The sequence below is a fragment of the Protopterus annectens genome, chromosome 3.part0, assembly GCF_019279795.1.
Source record: "Protopterus annectens isolate FY-2018-M chromosome 3.part0, PAN1.0, whole genome shotgun sequence".
Taxonomy (NCBI): domain Eukaryota; kingdom Metazoa; phylum Chordata; order Ceratodontiformes; family Protopteridae; genus Protopterus; species Protopterus annectens.
In genome coordinates this window covers 1,929,609,490-1,929,627,822 of record NC_056731.1, presented here as the reverse complement: position 1 = coordinate 1,929,627,822, position 18,333 = coordinate 1,929,609,490, and the positions used below count along the sequence as shown (strand labels likewise).

The following is an 18,333-nucleotide window of genomic DNA, read 5'->3' as shown; positions in this document are numbered from 1 at the left end:
TTCTCTTACTGAGAGATTTAAAATGGTCATTTGGGATAATTTGAGCACCTAGGAATGTCCATTTAGCATTTCCCACAAGAGGTATACCAGGTTTGGCCCAGAGAGAGAATGAAAACATCAGATCAGACCTAGGATGTTGCCTAGAAACACTTATGGATCCTATAATATAAAGTAATGACTGTTGTTTTGGAAAGAGCAGGCTGATCCAGTGTAGTCAGATTGGTATCACTACATCACTCTCCATGAAAAGAAATTTTGACAGACAGATAGATGTATACATATATTTAAATACATAAATATGTGTAGTAACATACTGTTGGTTGGTCTTCCCAAAATGATCTCTAAATGATGACTTTTGCTTTAAGAAAACAGTGTAGTCAGCATAGCAATATGGTTGTATTAGGCAGTAAAGTTAACAATAATCATGGTATTCAAGTGGAATTGAAAACAGCTAAAGTATGACTATTTTTATTATTATTATTATTATTATTATTATAAAATAATAATGCTTTATTAAATGTCCTAATATTCACCTTTTCACAAAAGGCAGTTCACATGGGAATTATAGGGCATGTATAACTTATTCTGAAACAGGGATACTACCACAAGTAAGTGACTCATATGGGATCACCCCACCTACGTGCAATCACAAATGAGTGAAACATTCTGAATGCAAACAACTTTTGCCAAGAAAGAAATCAGAAGAAAACATTTCTGCATGGGATGGCACCCCCCCCCATACCTCCAGATGTTGGGGAGGGGAGTTTTAACTGCTACATTCCATTACTTATAGATACACTCCCTGTGGCTATACCAGCATGAGGAAAGGGGACATTCTCAGTATACAAGCAATTCATCCTTCCATGGAAAAGCCAGCCAGCTGCACACAAGTTATCACTCAACTGAATGTCGGTCACTAGTACTTAGAATACAAGACTGGCTGCTCTTTTGGTCATCCTTTTTTTGTCCAATATTGCTGTTTTAGAACTAAAAATCATAATGGGTCTTGTTTTACACACACACACACACTATATATATATATATATATATATATATATATATATACATATATACACACACACAAGTACAAACGGCAAATGCATATATACACATAAATACATATGTTTATATGACTGTGTGTGTGTGTGTGTGTGTGTGTGTGTGTGTGTGTGTGTGTGTGTGTTTTTGTGTGATGAATGACTCTGTTACATCAAATAGGATAGAGGAATCTTAAACTGCCAAAGCCTAGAGCAACTACATCACTGTACTCTCCACATAGTTATACAATTGAGCTGGGAAAACTAGCCTGCCTTCTGTTAAAAAAACGCAAAAAATCAAAACAATACTGTGAGTGTATATGAAAGCAGTATACAAAGACATTAAAGTAAGACACACACAGATATATATCTATCTATATATATATATATATATATCTATATATGAATAATTAGAGTACATCATAAAGTTTAGAAAACTCAAAAGAGAGAATCAGAAATGGTAGAACAAAAAAGACAGGATCACAAAACACTGAATGACTTATGAGAATGAGTCACAAAACATTGAATACTTCTGTTTCAATAAAACAGACAAAAACAACTGTATCAATAAATCTCAGCTACAAAACCAATATCAGCTGTAATCTTGGTAGTGATACTGTTAGGGAAAGGGTTTTTAGTAATTGAATGTGTAGGTTTAGGGCTAGGGGCAGGGGTAAGTTTAAGGTTAGGGTTAAGTTGAGCAGGTTGTCTCCGTCTCCTGTGACATTTTACACATGTTCATAGGTTCATAGGTGTGTACTAGGATAATGGCACTAGAGCCTTTACAAGCCTAGCCCATAGAAGTGCCCTGGCATCGTGCCGCCCGACAACAGTTCCCAGTACCTTTATCAAGACACCCACTGGAGTGATCCCCGTGGTGAACTTTCTATTAACCATCCACTCATCAAGATTTCTCTTGAAGAGGGACAGCGAGGTGCTCTGCTTGACATGCATGGGAAGTCTATTCCACAGCATGGGCAGTCTCTGGGTGCTAAGCCTAATGTTAACCCTAACCTGACCCCTGCATGTAACCTTAACCCTAACCTGCAAACACTTGCATATTCACAACAACTGCTATAACACAGTCTCCTTTCTACCAAATGTGATTCTACCTTTTGAGTTACAGCTGAATATACATATATATGCATGTACACAAATATACACACACACACACACATATATACTTTCTCTCTCTATCTATGTGTATGTATATATATATATATATATATATATATATATATATATATATATATATATAAAACAATATATAATATATGTATATATATATATATATATATATATATATATAAAACAATATATTTTATATATATATATATATATATATATATATATATATATAAAATACTATATATATATATATATATAAAATACTATACACACACACACACACACACACACACACACACACACACACACACACACACACACACATATATATATATATATATATATATATATATATATATATATATATATATATATACATTCATACACTGAGTACCTCAAACATTTTTGAAGGAACCTTTTTTTACCAAACTGCTGGTTCTTCACAGGATGCCGGCATTTGCTTTGGGAGATTGCTACACAGCAGGGACTGGGATATTGCCTTTTCTCCATAGGTTCATAGGTTGGTACTAGGCTATCGGCCCTAGGGCCTTTACAAGCCTAGCCATAAAAATTCCCTGGCTCTTTCTTCCCATAATATTTACTTCCCTGGGCCCCTGTCAACAGGGCAACTGACGTGATCCCCGGGGTGAATTTCCTATCTCCCATACAATCATCAAGGTTCCTTTTGAAGAGGCCCAAAGAGGCGCTCGGCTTGACATGTATGGGCAGTCTATTACAGAGTCTGGGGAGTCTCTGGGTCAGGAACCTATCCTTCCAGCGTGTTTTGTTAATTGTGATGACAAGGTTTCGATCCCTGGAGTGTGTGTCTCTGAGGGATTGGGACAACAGCTCTGGGTTTGACATGGCCTTGTATGTTAAGCAGAGATCACCTCTGAGTAGATGATATGCGACACAGTATAGGTGGAGTTTTTTTAGCTGGTCAGCATAGGGCATCTGCTTTAGGCCTGTGATTCTTTTAGGGAGGTATTTCTGCGGCCTTTCCAGTTGTTGCAGATGTCTTGAGAGGTACATACCAAATGGGGCATTGTATTCTATAATGGGTCTAATGAGGGAATAGTACAGTGGGACAATGACCTCCTTTTTCTGGATGAAAAGCCTTAGTGATGAGGTGTGCCACATAGAAGGATTTCCTGACTGTTGTGGCGATGTGGTTATCAAAGGTGAGACCACTGCCCACCTGTGTCCCTAAGTCTCTTATCACACTTTGTGTTTAGTGTACTGCCACCTATGTGGTAATTCACGGGTACATGTTTTTTCCCAAAGGGGATAACTATACATTTCTTGGCATTGAGCTTGAGCCCATGGCTCTGGTATCAATAATCTGTTTCCGTAATGCCCTTTTGATCTTTGCTTGATTTTTGATCTTAGAGTTGGTATAATTAATTAGCAGGGGCATATTAGGTGCATCCCCCTACATGGGTTTTCCATTGGGCGTACCCCTGAATAAAATTTTGTTTCCTTTTTTTGTTTTATTGACTGGACATGTGGTCAATGTATGTCCAATATAGGGGTGGGATTTTGTGAAATATAATGTGATGAGTCCTTCTAGACAGAAGGAATTACTGAACTTTTACCTGGCAGTGGTTGCTAATCCTCATTTATGCTCAAAAGGGTTTTTCATGTGAAGAGTTAATCCTCATTTATGGGAACTCTTGGACTTTGATATAAAAGGTACAATGAAAAGACAAGTAGACTGTATAGTTTTCAGTTTCATTTTAGGAAACATGTTTATTCAGTGCAAAAGCTATTGTCCACATTTCAGTTGGCTATCTTGGGAAAACGACTGCCCTACTGTCTTTAAGTTTTGGTTATACTATAAAGCTGTATATATTTTATGGAACTCTGGACTTCTGTGTATTTAATAGATTTAAATATCTGTCTGCCTATATATTTTACTAACTGGTCAGGGTGAAAAAAATACCAGAGTTATTGAATGTGCTTGCAGTCTTTTTATATGGCACAGCAGTTATCATTGGGTAGCAACTGCGAGCAAGACAACCAAGGAGAGATGAGAAGTTAACAATTTGCAAAATGAAAATCTACCACTCAGAAATAAATCTGATTTTTATAACCCCCACCCCCCATTACTCACAGCAAGTAAGCAGACTAGCATAACTGCCTGTGTCATACAGGCAGAAGTACATTACTTGATTAGCAAGAATATTTTAATCTAGCACAATAAGAAATTAAATTTATTAAAATCACAAATGGAGTAACATAAGTAAGACTAAAACAACTGATATCATCTTAGACAGATTACCTCCATGGAACATGTGGTGTTCTTAAAATCTTAAATGAGTAAAATATTACCAACAAAATTTGCACCATTGCACTTTAAGAAATGATTGTTTCGTTTGAATTAATCAACAATTTAATAGCTTAATTGGCCGATCATTAAATGTATAAATACTGACTGGCCATAATAGTGTTTTAACCTTGAAAAAGCCTGGAAGTGTCCAGCAGTTGGTGTCTTGTATTTGTTGCCGTTTTACAGCTGTGGATTAAAGCTTTTTGTGGTGAATTCTTGGCATCTGCCTTCGTTTATTTGAGAAAGGAACTTGCATTTCCAACTTGGGACTACACCTTTTTATGGTATTTGTGCCTATCGTATTTACAACTGACTTGCAGATTGACTGCTTTGTTATTCAAGATTTTTATTCAAACTTGTGTTACTTTGTGAACAGGTCAGATACCTGCACCGCATAGAACTGACTGGCAGAGTTGCTGCTTTTCATTTAATTTTCATTCAACTCTGTGCTGTGTCTGAACCTAGCTTGGTGGGTTGTTCCGGTTCTGTTTTTCTTATAAGTAAGACTAAAACAACTGATATCATCTTAGACAGATTACCTCCATGGAACATGTGGTGTTCTTAAAATCAGGGAATCAGCAACATCTAAGCTGCATAAAAAAACATGCGAAAAATTTACCTACTGGCCAAAAGACCAAGTAGACACTAGGCAAAACAATGCTTTTCTGATTTTTACATTTTTTCCCTGCATTTGCTAACCACAAAGATTGCATGGCCCCCATGGCTATTCCTTTGTCATCATTGGGACGAGAGCTGGTCACTGCGTGGCTGACATCTAGGCAGTCGTGAATGAATTTCTATCTTTTGTCACTAAACCACTAACTTGGTGGTTAACAAGAATGCATGTAGATGTCTGGGCTTGTTATGCTCTCCCCTTTGTGTGCATCAATGCTGGCAAAATTCACACACACACACACACACACACACACACACACACACACACATATATATATATATATATATATATATATATATATATATATATATATATTTATATATATACACATACATTCATACATTGAGTACCTCAAACATTTTTGAAGGAACCTTTTCTTATCGAACTGCTGGTTCTTCACAGGATGCCGGCATTTGCTTTGGGAGATTGCTGCACAGCAGGGACTGGGATTTTGCCTTTTCTCCATAGGTTCATAGGTTGGTACTAGGCTATCGGCCCTAGGGCCTATACAAGCCTAGCCATAAAAATTCCCTGGCTATTTCTTCCCATAATATTTACTTCCCCAGACCCCTGTCTAGCAGGGCGACTGGCATGATCCCTGGGGTGAATTTCCTATCTCCCATCCAATCATCAAGGTTCCTTTTGAAGAGGGCCAAAGAGATGCTCCGCTTGACATATATGGGCAGTCTATTCCAGAGTCTGAGGAGTCTCTGGGTCAGGAACTATCCTTCCAGTGTGTTTTGTTCATTGTGATGACAAGGTTTTGATCCCTGGAGTGTGTCTCTCTGAGGGATTGGGACAACAGCTCTGGGTTTGACATGGCCTTGTATGTTAAACAGAGATCACCTCTGAGTAGATGATATGCGACACAGTATAGGTGGAGTTTTTTTAGACGGTCAACATAGGGCATCTGCTTTAGGTCTGTGATTCTTTTAGGGAGGTATTTCTGTGGCCTTTCCAGTTGTTGCAGATGTCTTGAGAGGTACATACCAAATGGGGTGTTGTATTCTATAATGGGTCTAATGAGGGAATAGTACAGTGGGACAATGACCTCCTTTTTCTGGATGAAAAGCCTTAGTGATGAGGTGTGCCACATAGAAGGATTTCCTGGCTGTTGTGGCGATGTGGTTATCGACGGTGACACCACTGCCCACCTGTGTCCCTAAGTCTCTTATCACACTTTGTGTTTAGTGTACTGCCACCTATGTGGTAATTCACGGGTACATGTTTTCCCCAAAGGGGATAACTATACATTTCTTGGCATTGAGCTTGAGCCCATGGCTCTGGTATCAATCATCTGTTTCCGTAAGGCCCTTTTGATCTTTGCTTGCTTTTTGATCTTAGAGTTGGTATAATTAATTAGCAGGGGCATATTAGGTGCATCCCCCTACATGGGTTTTCCATTGGGCGTACCCCTGAATAAAATTTTGTTTCCTTTTTTTGTTTTATTGACTGTTGATCATTTGTGGTCAATGTAATGTGTGCCAATATAGTGGGTTAGTGATTTTGTGAAATATAATGATGATGTTCAAAGTCCTTCAACTCTCACTCTATCACTACATAGTCTACAGGTCAAATTTCTGTCCTTTTCACCCTTGAACTCTCACTGTATCACTGCCTAGTGTACAGGTAAGATTTCTGTCCTCCTTTTCATCCCAAGTACATGCTACAGATACTGTTGTCTTACTTGCTGCATATATTATAGAAACTGTTCTCTTACTTGTTGTATATAGTAAAGCATATAACCACTGTTTTAAACTTACAATACAAGTATCTGTCTACCATGATTGTCATACTTCATGTATATATGCCCAATTCATGCCTGTCTCATACTACTCTGCAAATAATTGCCTATTTCTATATACTTAGTGCATTTGGTTTCAATCCAATCTATCTTGTATCTTCTATAAGCATGTCATTTGATGTATACTGTATCAGAATGCGCATGTTACTATAATGATTTTAGACTTGTAAGAATGCTGCTTATCTCTGCAGCTTTTTCCTGGGGCTTCTGCTGAAAATGGGTACCTACCTAGCCCAGTAACCAAATGTCAATTTAATAAAATAAATAAACTCTATATCTATATCTATATCTATCTGTCTATATATGTATATACATACACACACACACACACACACACACACACACACACACACACACACACACACACACACACACACACACACACACACACACACACAAATGCACATTTTAAATGACAATGCCATTTTACATCTTTACAGAATAAAAATACAAAAGCAGCTGCCCAGGTATAAGTGCTCTCGTAACACAAAAAATAAGATGTAAAAGTACAAACAAGGCTCAGGAGCACGCCAAGGCTGACGAAGGTCCACCACATATACAGATGGTACTCAAATAAATCCATGGGAAAAGCAGCTCAGTAGAATCAAAGGTTTTAGTTCACAAAAGACAAAAAAATAATAAAAACTGGCAAGCGCTTTCACCCTTATGGGCTTCTTCAGACCAATAATGAAGAAGAAATGATTTAATCTAGCCAGTTTTAAGGAACATGTGGTATTTTATGTTCGTTTTGTAGATGACCTCTTCCTTATATGGACAGGTGATGGAAAGGAATTAGAAAATTTTTATAGTGAGATTAATACTCTCACCTCATACCTTAAGTTTACCATGGATAAGTCATTGATTTCTGTACGTTATCTAGATCTTTACATAGAAGGAATGACAAATGGCCTACTAAATACAGGTGTCCACAGAAAGCCATGTTACAGGAATGCACTGTTACATAGTGACAGTATGCATCCTGATTTTGTGTTTAGAAATATAATTAAAGGACAAGCCATGCGGATATCATGTCTTAACTCTAGTAATGAAGCATTTAAGGGTGAGTTACATAACTTACAAAATAGGTTACTTAATAAATCTTACCACCTGAGAGAGGTCCTACAAGGCTTTGAAGGGATAGATGCATTGAGAGAGGGTAAAGCCTCACTGTATTTTATGGACAGGGGTCAAGCACAGAATACTGAAGGTTACAGTATTGTAGCTTCACCCACACAAACCACAGAAATGAAGGTAGTACTTTATTATACACAGGATGTCAGCAGAATCAAAGATATATTTTTCAAACATTGGAATATTCTCACTGTGGATCCACATATTGGAGACATAGTGGGAGTTAGACCACACTTTACATATAAGAACAGGATGAACCTGCATATACTCCTATGTTACCCTGTAAACAGTCAAACCACTATGACCCAACCCACACACTGCTGTACCATGCTGTGCAACAGTTACAACATTTGCAAATATATAGATACTAGTGCTTGTTTCACACACACCCTCAGTTCACAGTATTTTGATTTTAAAGTTAGAGCAACTTGTGACTCTGAACACATTGTCTATTTAGCTACTTGTGTGCTATGTCCGGAATTTTATGTCGGCAAAACTGACAGGAGATTGAAAGACAGGATTAGGGAACATCTTTATAATATTCGTTCTAAATCCTGTAAGAATGCATTGTCAAAACATGTTATTGAGACATCGGACCAACATGAATTTAAGTTTTTGGTGGTGCAAGTTAACACACCTAACCAGAGGGGTGGGGATGTGAAGAATTTTACGGAGCAATATGAAGTTAAATGGATCATAAGGTTGAGGGCAGATAGAAAACCAGGTCTCAATGACAAAGTCCCTATCAGACCTATGTTGAAAGGGAGAAAATTAAAGGTTAGATAGTACTTAAATATTTTATGTTTATGTAATCTTTGCTCCTCATAAGATTTTACACATTGACTATGTTACATTTTCTAATATGTATTGTTTTAAAGTACACATTTCTTATATATAAATATATATATATATATATATATATATATATATATATATATATATATATATTTATTTATACATGAATATTATTATTCTATATATTAGTTTGTTAGGATTTTTATTTTTATTAATACATGTTTTATATCTATATTTACATGTACATGTATACACATTTTCTTTATATATTCTTACATCAGCTTTATGGTGATTCAGAATGATTTAACCAATGTGCTGCACAGGATATGATGTCATCTATTAATGTGTATTTAAACATGGTTCTTATATGGAGCATTATTTGTCTGAAGAAGCCCATAAGGGTGAAAGCGCTTGCCAATTTTTATTATTTTTTTGTCTTTTGTGAATTAAAACCTTTGATTCTACTGAGTTGTTTTTCCCGTGGATTTATCTGAGTACCATCTGTATATGTGGAGGACCTTCATAGCCTTGGCGTGCTCCTGAGCCTTGTTTGTACTTTTACATCTTTACAAAAACTTTTTTATATAAGTATAGACATTTTCTTTGTTGTATTTTGCTATTTTATTGGGTAAACATTGCTCATTTTCACAAAAGAACATATGCAAATGAGTTAAAACAGTCTGGTATAAGTTACCTATGGCTCCTTGGGTTAAGAAGAGCAAGCGCACTGATGGAATGTTTAAAAACCTGTAGGGCTAATATTTGACTAGAAGTTATTATGATCAGTAGTAAGGGAAGTTTTGTTGGCCAACGGGTTAGAAAAAACTGTTGAAAAGGATAAATGCAGGTATGTACTGCTGATACAAGAATTTGAATGAAGGCTATGACAGATTTAACAATATTTCAACACTTGCAAGACAAATACGTCTTTCTTAAACATAAACTATAAATGTTTCTCTAGCTAAAGGGTATTTGTTACATAGTCCAAAAAACATATAAGAAAGTACAGCAGGGTAGCACTTGATGAGTTAAGGTAAAATTTATCTTTGGGTATACAAGGCCTCCCTCTCAACAAGACCTTTCTCTTACACTAATCCCTTATTATTAAGAAAAAAGCAAACTAGATGACTTTATTCAAATAACTCATGAGCCAGATCAGTGGCATATGACCTTTGTTCATAGTTCATAGGTAAGGACTAAGCTAGCTGCCCTTATAAGCCATTTTAAGCCTAGCCAATTTCCACTCAAAGGTGAGAATCAAACTCTGTACCTTATTAGGCCAACCCCTGTAGTACAGAGTTTTAAATTAATGATAACAGCAAGCTTCACCCAGTGAAGCTTCCACCAATGGAAGATAATGCTCAAACAACTTAGCAAGAGAGACTAAATAAATGCTTTCACATGCTGGAGCTGTGGTAGCCTGTATACTGATCGTCAAATAACTGTCTTATACTACAGCCAAGATGGCTCAGTTCCAAACGAGTACTTGGGGAGACTAATTGTTGCAGACGCTTGGTAGAAGGTCGGCTGAAATGCATTTTCTCATGCTCATCTGTGAGTCTTACCCACTAATATAGGGTCAGCAAAATTGGTTCTAGCAGTTTATTAACCAAGTGATGATTGTTTTATTTTAATAGACAGATAAAAATGTTTAACATTTTATATTTTTGTTTGTTTTTTTGAAAACCACAGCTTCATTTAAAATGCAGTAAACAATTTCAATAACCAACAACAACCTGAAAACATAACTTGAAACACTAAACATTTAACATTAGGCTTCAGTCTTTGTCATGAACCTAAGTTAACATGTGAGCAGCATCGGCTATAAATCAGACTTCTACAACAATATGTAATACATTTATAAGCTTGTGATGAAATAAAGTAATGCAGTAAGACAGGAAGTTAAGCATGCGTTTATAGCACTGTCATCCATTCCCACTGCTCAAGACAGGGTTCTGAGAAATGTGTCAAACTAAAACAAAGTGCACTAGAGTACATATTTCTAAAAACCTGAGTATCTAGACTTTTGTATGCACTCTAGAGTCAGTTGATAAGTCAAAACATGAGTAAAGTGCATTATGCACCTCTTTAGCTCTTGAATGGTGAGGTGTTGTGAATGCTTCTAGCATGATACAATATACAACTGGACTGCTGCAGACAGCAAATCGAGAGAGTAGCCAAACCTAAATACAAGTCTGTACTGGATAACCCATTATAAAAATAAATCTGTGCTGCAAGGAAGTTGCATGTTAATCTAGTTTAAGAACACTTTCACCAAAACCAACAAAAATTGAAGTCAGTGTCCAACAAAGTCGAAGGTCAAACCATCTTAAAAAGATGTAATTAGATTTATCTGTAAATCTTACAAATTCCATAGATTTATTAATATAGTCTAAAAATTCTTTCAACTTATCTTCCGTATCGGTCCAGAAAAAGTACAAATCATCTAGGTATCTTTTGTATAGACACCAAGGTTTTTTAAAAGCTGAATTGTAATTTAATTTTCTTTCCCAAGTACTTAATATTAGCATAATTTAGGGCGCAGCATCTCCCCAATAGTAGTTAAAATAGTTATTAATAACTTTTAAGTGATAGGTTTTTGGAGTGTTGTCTTGGTAGCATTTGAGTTCTGTAATTGGTTAATTAACTATAGGAAGAGTATATAATGGACGATGGGAATATTGGTTAATTAATCTGATGAAGTTCTAACATTGAACGAAAAACGCGGTGAGCAAGTTAAGTGTTTTATTTTGAGTGTGTAATAAACTTTTCGGTCTGTAAGTTCATGGTCATCCTGGTGTCTAATTACATCTTTTTAGTTTAAGAACACTCCTACAATGCCATCCTAGAAAGCATAAGCATTTGACCAGGACCAAAATTTGTGGAAGACATTTGCATCTATATTCTGACAGGGTATACGGTTACTAGTACTTATCTATTTCCTTTCCCTGCTCATACTAGATGGCCAGTACCCACAAAACAGAAAAAAGAATTGTTATTTTTTTCATAGATGCAAAGTACATTTTTTATTTACATCACTATATTTCCATATTAATTAATGAAGAAGTGCTTTCGGTCAAATCTTGCTTAACCCTTTTTTCTCTTAACACCTTAAGGTGATTTATTAACAGGAGATTACTTTTCATGAGGACATTCATGTTATGAGGGAGCAGGAAGTAAGAGCATTCTATTACACTTTTCAACTCAGAATGCATTAAGTAATGAATGTCTGCTGGCAGCCAGATAATTTAAGTGTGATATTCATGACTGCCAGCAGGCTGGGCCTCAGCTGGCTGCATATGTGAGTCTGAAGGGACATAAATACAATATATCTTTTCAGCTATACAAGAAAAGGACATTGTTTGCATTTCCTATTCAGATGAAGTGATCTTACAAAATGTGCTTAATCATGGCACTGAGCACACCAGACCCTGTACTGTGTTTAAGCTACAGCAAATCAAAACCAGCATGTATAGCATGTGTTGCAAGTGTTGTCTCCTTGAACGGGACAAGTCAGCTGACACTGATAATACTACCGGTGTGACTAACACCACAGCATGATTAGTACTGTCGACATTCATGAGCCAAGGAATGCCTAATGCTTAAATACCGCTAACATTTGGTGTTGAGCAAGTCTGAAAGGTCCTTTTCAAACTGAAAGGATGCTAGCACTCTCCTCTTGCACTAAGTCAGACAGCCACTTCATACTATTTGCTGACCACTTCCTGTCATGTGACAGTATCTGTTCCAGCTTCTACATGGGACTACTCCAAAGCAATACAGCACTGCTTTACACTTTCTTCTTATCTAAGACCTTATTATGCAACTTTTCCAGTGACTGGAATGTAATAACAAGAAACTGTCAACTTTTCAGATGAGCATGCAGTGATAACGTTGGTTGAAATGGTAGGATTGTACTTGCATATTAGAAATAATGTCCATTTGAATTATTGTCCTTTTATTATTATGTTTCATAATATTATAGTTTAATAGATTATAGAAAGTGATAGCTTGTATTAACTTGAAGCATAGGGAGCATAATAATTAAAAAAATAGCCTCTAGAGAAGTCCATATTGGATGGGCTGCCTGGTCAAATAAAAACAAATGGCTGAAGATGTGTTTGTTCATATAAGCTCTACTCTGTCTGTCGAGCCTCGGGAGGACTATAAACCCATACTGTGCTCCTGTTCTTCTCTTGTTATCCCATGCGAGCTGCCAAAGCAACTGAGTGATTTGAATCAGCCATTTATTCTTTGTGGGGATAGATATATAACAAAACAAATAGAAGAGTTGAGGAGATACAAACATTTTGATGACTGCGATCCAACCTAACAGTGAGAGTTTCCTTCTTTTCCAGCTATGCACACACAGGTACAGCTTGACCCAACTCTCTTGCAGATTCAGATGAGCCTGCATTCTCATGACATATTAAAAACAGGTGTGATGTCATCTTTGTTGGAGACCACATAAGGGAATAAACCATCCCTTGGTGTACAACTTTTTCCTCTGCTACATTAATTGAAAACAGCACCATTTTGCTTATATTGGCTGAAAGGATCATTATGGAAGTTCTGGGTAAGGATAAAACAGTTATCTATGAAAAACAGTGTCTTGCCCCTACCCCCATATAAGGACCTAGCTCATATAATAGTCAAGTTATTTAGAAATCTGGTCAGTCACCAGCAATAATAAAGCAGGGGATACAGTGGACATCCCTGACTTATGTCTCTCACTAACCTAAAGGGAGGTATCAGTGAACTGTTTTTCACAATGAAGGCATGGGGCATCTTATACAAGGCTTTCACTGCTTGAGTACAGGAAATAAGAAAACTCATCTTCTCAAAATCTTTTCACAGAAACATCCATCTAACCATATGAAACACTTTTCAGTGTTGACCATAATTACTTTATTCAAACCTAGGACATTTTTCATGTTTGCCATCTAAATGTTAAGGATCCTTAAGTGGCCTGTACTAGTTTTGCCCTAAACAAAGCCTGCTTAAGTAGACAAAATTACAGTCTGAAAAAACAGAATAACCCTTTTTACTACATCACCTCATATTCTAACAGACATTATAGTATCAATGTTAATCAGGAAAATAGCCCACTAGTTTCAGGCTCTTAGAGGGTCCTACCCTGGTTTTGGAAGCACCATCACAACTTAGAGCATGGATGGAGGAGTAACCTATTTCCCATCTCAGAGACTACAAAACAGATTTAGCAAAAAAGTTGTTTATAAGGTAGACTTCAACATTTAAGTTAGGAGCACCTAGGGCTTTCCTTTTGGGGTAAACGTACTTGTCCATACATAGTTAACTTCCTCAAAAAATGGAGCCCCTAGTACATCCCTTTGGGACTATGACAACATGAACAGGTCCCATTTAACTAGAAAATACTAAACTATCTTAGTCCAGTCCTCATCCTCTTGTATGCTGTCAATATACAGATTCTTATAAAACAACAAACTCCTCATTAATGTCCTGGGACCTCTTGGATCTGATCTTCCCATCACTAATGAATGCCACTGGAATCAGGGACTCTTTCTTTTTATGTTTAAACCTGAACATTAATAGCTTGCTGCACTTTACAAATATCCTCATCTATGCACTATTTAAACTAGTCCTCTCATGTTGCTATTAGCTTAATCCTTTATGCAGATATTTGTATTGCCTGTTTGTGTCCTTAAACTTTGCCTTGAAATACTCATAGCTTAGAAATGTGGCATATCCCTTGGTAATAATTTGTTTTTGTCCCTGGTATATGCTCTTTGGGTAGTAATTAAAGGACTTCCACAATCTTGAGATGGCACAGAATACAAGGGATTGATCTCACAATTGTGGGAGACTGATATTTTAATGTCTGCTCTGGGGTTTACCTTCTCCAGAATAAACTAACTAAACTGTCCAAATCCCTTGGAACCAGAGGAAAACACAAAAAAAAAAAAAAAAAAACCACTGGCAGCACAAGGATGAAATGAAGGAAACTGTTCTTTAGCGTAGTCCACAGTTTAATCAATGCTTTCATTAACAGACTTCTTCAGAAAACAAAATACATTTCCAAAGACATCAATTTATATATAATTAAAACTAAGTGTTTTTTTAATAGATAGGAAACTTTCTATTTAATGTTCTTCATGGTTTTAAGTCTGTCATTGGTTAATTGCATTATTGCTTAATGAGTACTCAGATAGTTTTAATGCTGTAACCAGAGGGAAGAATTTCATTGTCATTGTTATATGGTTTTAGCCATATTTTAGACAAGGTAACAATGTCTGGATAATATTGGTCTATCCAGGAGTGAAACTCAGATGTCTTATTAAAGATACTGTGAATATTAATGGAATAAAGGTTTAGAATTTTGGAGTGAAGGTTGTGAGAGTGCAAAATGATTGATTGTCAGAGGAAATAGTGGATGGCTTATGAATAGAACCAGAGTTGGAGTGCTGAGAGGGTGAAAGAGAAGAGTAATAAAGGGAGAGTGACACAGAATTTTGTGCTTGATTCTGTTAAGTGAGGAGTTCATGAAAGGAAATTTAATTTTAGGGAGAATAAATTTTGTACAAGGGAAAAGATAGGATGATATGGGGGGAGGAGTAATAGGTATATGAGAATGTAGTAAAGTAAGAGGAAGTGGGAAAACAGGGCTGCAGATAAAGATGATTGTGATAAAAGGTAAGGCTGGAAAGGTGTGTAAGAATAATGGATGTAAGGAGGGGGAGAAAAGGAGAGAGAGGAAGGGAGAGAGAAACATAATGTAATAAAGGGAAGTGTAAAACAAGAGAGAGTAGTGAGAGAGTACAAAGTAACGGTAAGTATAATAAGTTTGAATAGCAAGGGGAGATGGTGGGGAAAGGAGTGATATGAAGAGATATAGGTGGGGCTTAGGAAGCAGTGTTAGTGCTAGATAGGGTATAGTGTACAGGGAGTGAGAGTGAGGAGAGTGGAGTCAAGAAGGTTAACTGTAAAGGAAATTGATTTGTGGGTGGGTGAGAATGGTGGCAGGGTAGGGGAGTGGAGTGAGCCCATGTGCAGTAAGGGCAAACGGAGCAGGTACAACCAAGAGCAAAAGATAAAAAGCTATAGAAACAATCAGTAATATGGCAAAATACCATCAACTAAACCAGTTTTCATACTGCAGTTCAAAAGCAAAAAGCTAAGATGAAACTAGCAGGTGCACACTGATTCATGAGAGCATGTTCAGGTATAAAGAGCATTTACTTTAGATATAGGAAGATATCTGCAGTTTTATCATATATACAAGCAGAAAGCTAAATGAAAAAATACACCATAGATACAGCCTATATATTAGAGAGGGGGTAGAGTTAAAAACTCAGGAGAGAATAATACATATCCAATGTCTAACTTGGGAAAAACAGTACATTGAAAGGACTATCAGTAAAAGCACATTATAAAAGTAATTTAAAAGGGATTGGAATGCACCACTAAATGGTAAAGCAGAGGGGAGGGAACACTAAATATATCATCTCGGCAAGTGTGCACACCTCACAAAACTAAAATAAAAAATGGCAAATATTTCAATTAACACTAAGTTATATTGAAAAGATCTCAAAAGAGAGCATACATTGTTTAAAGGGACTCCTCTTTGAGGTAAGGAATTTATGCAGAAGGGGTATGGAAGACACAAATGTCTAAGAAACTGTTGACTGCCAGGTTCTAGTTAATAGCTGGAAAAGAAAAAAAAAAGACACAAAAGTAAAAGTGAGAGCTTTACAGGGAATAAGCAATAATTATACAACTGAAAGTTAATGCAAGAACACTAGTTAGAAGCCCAACTTAACTTTCTAGCAATATTAGATTTACAACAGTAAAATAAGCAGCAAAAGAAATTACAAATAGCCTTCAACTGTTTACAAAAATACTTAACAGCATGGCAGATTACATTTGCATAAAACAACAGCAGCATCAGAGAGAGCAAACATACTACCAAACGACCAAGTAGGTCACACAGCATAATAAAGCAGTATTACAACAGCATGAATATTGCAGCACTACAAAAGTAAAAAAGCATACATTTCAAGGTTTACGACTGATAATTATAACAGTACAACAGAAAGGTGAAACTAATTACAAAACAGTAGTTACCTGTAGCACACTGACTGAGGAACACAAAGTGGCATTTAAGGGAAAACTACATTTAAAAAACGGTGCCAGGACAGAAAGGTCCTATTAGTAAATTCCCTTTGGACAGAGATAGGGAGAGGAAAGACAAGTGAAAGGAAGAAACACTAATCCAGTAGATGAAACTATCAACAGTAATATGTAGCCATGATAAGCAGGACTGAGAGCAGAAGATAAAAAGCTACAGTAATATGGAGAAATGCCATCAACTAAACCAGTTCTTGGACTGCAGTTAAAAAGCAAAAAGCTAAGATGAAATTGTTCCTTGCTATAATCCATATTATATAAATCAACTTTTTTTGTTTTTCTCCCATTTCCATAAGAACTATTTAGCATGCTAGATCCCTTCTTTCTTCAATCCAGCTCTCATCCATTCACTTTTTATGTTTCTAAAGCATTCTTAATTTTTCCTTTTCATTTACTCACAACATACATATCTTATGGCATCTATTCTCAATCACCCATTCCATTTACTTTCTATAAAACATGTTCCATCTCCTCTACCTTTATTTCTTTCAGTAATTAATTTTATTATTCTCATTATTTTATTTATTCTTCTTATTAAAGTCTACTCCTATTACTATTTCCAGGTTAATATGCATCTGTTGTTTTATTTCATCAGCCAAATCCCACTCTAACACTTAGGTTAGTACATGCACATGCTACGACTACTCTTAACAGGGATCTTTTTCATTCCTAACTACATGATTACTCTTCCTGGTTTAAATGCTATATTATCTAAAAATTTAATCTTTTTGTTTGTCAGCATTCCTATCCTTGAACAACGGTCACATCCTAAACTCCAAATCATTCCCTTCTCAATTTTTTTTAAGCTGGTCTCTGCATTTTTTTTAAATCTTGTAAACAAGTTAAGCACTTTTTATTTTCATTCATATCTGAGAGCTACAACTCTAATTAATTCATTTTTTTTTTTTGCCTTAGGTTTATTTGTATTTGCTTATTTTAAATACTGCTTTACTGTCATTCACCAAAAACTTAGACAACTCTTCCACAGCATACTTTAAGCTGTCTGTGACTGCTCATAATACAGTGTTAAGCATATTCACACCCCCCATGGCTTTTCAAATGAAAACATCCAGTACTGGTGGTTAAAATCTTTTTTAACAGCTTTTATAGCATTTTAAAACAGATGCAATTCAGTTAATTGAAATCATTGTCCATATATCCTTAAACACACATTAATTTTCCACCAGACCAAAAGAAGCAACTATTATTTTAAATGCTTGTCAATCTTCTATAAAGACTCTCTGCTGCTTCTTTCAATTCATAATCA

At 36.1% G+C, this 18,333-nt stretch overlaps 1 protein-coding gene across 1 annotated transcript in view; it reads right to left on the bottom strand.

Moving 5' to 3' along the window:
• The window catches only part of LOC122797191 (unconventional myosin-Id-like), a 2,023,191-nt gene that overhangs the window by 38,735 nt on the left and 1,966,123 nt on the right, over positions 1 to 18,333 (bottom strand). The window lies entirely within an intron of this gene.